The following is a 3,685-nucleotide window of genomic DNA, read 5'->3' as shown; positions in this document are numbered from 1 at the left end:
CAGTGGTTGAAATTTAAGCAAATGAACAAGAAAAAAAAAAGAAATATAAAGAAACATGTATCAAAGTTAAAACTCTTAAATCTCAAAATCATTTTTTAAAAAGTGTCTTGTTTTTGACAACTGTCTTACTTATCTATTTCTGTGTAACAAATAACCCCAGAACTTAGACCCTAAAATAACAAACATTTATTATGTCGTAGCTTCTTTGCCTGAGGAATCTGAGTGTGACTTTTCTTGGCCCTTTTGTTCGGGATCTCACAGGCTGCAATCAAGGTGTCAGCCAGGACTGCAGTCAGCTCAAGCTTAACCAGCGAGGATTAGCTTCCAAGCTCACTCATGCATTTGTTGGCAAGATTCCATTTTGGGTTGTTGGAACAAAGGCCTCAAATCCTTGCTGGCTGTCCTAGTTCTTTACAGCATGTACCTCTCCATAAGGCAGGAAGTACATGGCAGCTTGGTTCAACACAGCAAGCAAGCGAGAACCAGAGAAACAGAATGTGTAAGAAAATGCTAGCAAGATGAGAGCCATGGTGTTTTTGTGACCTAATAAGTCACATACAATCACTTTTGCACTATTCTATTCCTGAGACGTGGGTCACTAGATGTAGCTCACACTTAAGGGGTGGAGATTATCCATCTTGCTTCAATACCAGGAGAGGGATCACTGAGGACTGTCTTAGAACCTGTGCACCACTGTGACACATTTAGTGAGAGTATGGTATGTGATAATGCCACTCAAAATTCTGAACAGTTTTTGGTTGGACAGTCTCATGAATGACAGAGATGGTAAATTGATAAAACTTTCAGGATACCCATCTGAAAATAAATATTAAACACCATGTTTTATTTTAATCTGACCAAAACTATCTATTGTTAGGTCTTTAAAGAAATGCAAATGCATGTGCACAAATATATATACTTATAGTAATTGGCCATCACAATGTGGTTAAGAGTAACAAGAGGAATCATTTTGAATTTTTACAATATGGATTGGTTAAATGACTGCATACTTAGCTTTGCTATTTTAAGTAATGTTTAGAATAATGTCTATTGATATAAGATAGATAAAAACAAATGACAGAGTAATGAAATAATATATGAACCTCTTTCCATTACCATCTGTGTAGCCTATCCCTCTATCTATCTAAGCATCTATCTCTATATATAAAATGTTTACCTACAGGTTCTGGGATGGCAGATGCTTTTTTTTAACTTTAGTTTTTACTTAATTAAAATTAATACAATAAAAATTAAATTTACTTTAATGAGAAACAGGTAACATCTATTTTATTTTAAAGAAGTTATAGAATTGAAACATAAAAAGTAGAGGCAAATACATTTGCTTTTCAAAACACCTGCAAAAGAGAGAATAATAAAAAGAAAGGAAGGAAAGAATTAAAGAATAAAGGCAAGAAGAAGGAAAAAAAGAAAGGAAGACGGAAAAAGAAAAAGGAAGAAAGGATGACAGAATAGGAGGAGGGAGCATGGAGAAAGAAAGAAAGAAAGATTATATTACCATATTTAACTCTCTATTCTACTTTACTGTGGTGAATTTAATTTAGCTTGATTTGTTCACAAGTTACTGTGTGCTCATTTTCTATCACTGCATAAACCCTCACATATGTTGAATGATAGATTAAATATTTTATTACTTTCTTTTTAGACGAAAACTTTGGAAGACATAAAGCAGAAATCTATTTTACATTTTAACAGAATAAAAAGATCTTTCTTTTTTTTTTCTTTTTTATTGCATTTTAGATTTTGGGGTACATGTGAAGAACATGCAAGATTGTTGCATAGGTACACACGTGGCAGTGTGATTTGCTGCCTTCCTCCCCATTACCTATATCTGGCATTTCTCCCCATGCTATCTCTCCCCAACTCCCCCCCCCCCACTGTCCCTCCCCTATTTCCCCCCAACAGACCCCAGTGTGTAGTACTCCCCTCCCTGTGTCCATGTGTTCTCATTGTTCAACACCCACCTGTGAGTCAGAACATGCGGTGTTTGATTTTCTGCTCTTGTGTCAGTTTGCTGAGAATGATGGTTTCCAGGTTCATCCATGTCCCTACAAAGGACACGAACTCATCGTTTTTGATGGCTGCATAATATTCCATATTTGTGTGCATATTGGAGGGATATATTCTCTAATAAATGATGTATTACATTCATTCTCTGAAGGGATGCAAATAATTAAAAATTCTGGTAACTACTGACTTATTGGACAATGTAACAGTTTTGTACACTCGATGGAAGTCTTTGTTTCTTATGAAAATATTTTGTTGCTTAATTATGTACAAGTTCTTAAAGACAGAAAATCATGCATATGTCATTTAATAAGTATCACCATATAAGTTGAGAAATATTAGATTGGAGACTGGAGGTCTCTGTTCCTCTTCCAGATGTAAGGCTGTCTAAGTACATAGCTTTAACATTTGAGTATCAGTTGGAATGGAGTGAATCATAACTACCTCTCAGAGTTACTGTTGTTAAAATTTAGTGAAACCGTATATATAAAAAAAAAAACTAAACTGTAAGCAAATAACTCAGATTGTTACTAGGTAATTCCATCATTCATGTACAATCAGCAAGTACTCTACTGGAATTATAGAAATGCTCAGTAAACTTATCAGCATAGTTATTTTAAAAACATGTCAAATTTAATTAAGACTTTAACATTTTGCAGATGTTTGAACCACTTATTGAACATAAATAAAAGAAAGAGTACATAATTTTAATTAGCTAAATTGACTACCAAATGGGCAGGAATGTGTGAACACATCTGTGAACAAAAGTTTCTTTATAAAAGTATCCGTTGCAACCACAAAGCCAAACAACATTTGTACGAGCATATTGTAAAATCAATGAAAATATGTTATCATTTAAAAATATTGCCATGACATTAGTCTCTAAAGTCACACACTGACTCAGTAGAATTCATTGAATTTTTTAGCAGATAATTGTTATGCAAAAAAATTGAACTGCATTTAAAATTAATTGAGTTCAGCTATTTTCTCAGGAAAAAATATCCTCATATAATTTCTATCTACTTCCATTTCTATGTGCAGAATAAAAGAACATGACAACATGATTGCTGAAATTTCATTCAACTTTACATTAAAAAAAAATCTATATATTTGGACCAAAGATGAATTACAGATCTCTCAGAATTATGCTATAAGGTAAAATTCCATAAAAATTGTTCTCTTAATAGAACCAATGTGAAGATATTATGATATAGCATTTTCAAACATTTTATTTATGAAATATATTTTAAGCCAAAAATATATTAAAGTATTGCAATTCAGTCATTTTAGTTTTATAGTTTATCAAATTTTAATAGTTCACATATTAAAAAGAAGCAATATTTTCTTAAGTATGGAATCATATGGGTAATTTATAATTTATTTTACTTAATAAATATTAAATCTTGACATCATGATTGATATAATTTCTATGCCCAATTCAAAATCTTAATGTATGTTTGAGAATATGTTTATTATGACACCAAAAATAAGTATATTTGAGTTTAACATTTAATCTTAGAGCTATGAGAGACATTTACATGAGGAGCAAGCACTTTTTTCTTGCTAATGCAATATTCTGTTTTAGAATACAGTTGGCCTTTTGTGTTTGTGGATTCTCCGTGTGTGGATTTAACCAACCACTAATCAACACTGCAGACTC

Source organism: Cebus imitator, unplaced genomic scaffold (assembly GCF_001604975.1).
Source record: "Cebus imitator isolate Cc_AM_T3 unplaced genomic scaffold, Cebus_imitator-1.0 Scaffold184, whole genome shotgun sequence".
NCBI lineage: Eukaryota > Metazoa > Chordata > Mammalia > Primates > Cebidae > Cebus > Cebus imitator.
This window is presented reverse-complemented; position numbering follows the sequence as displayed.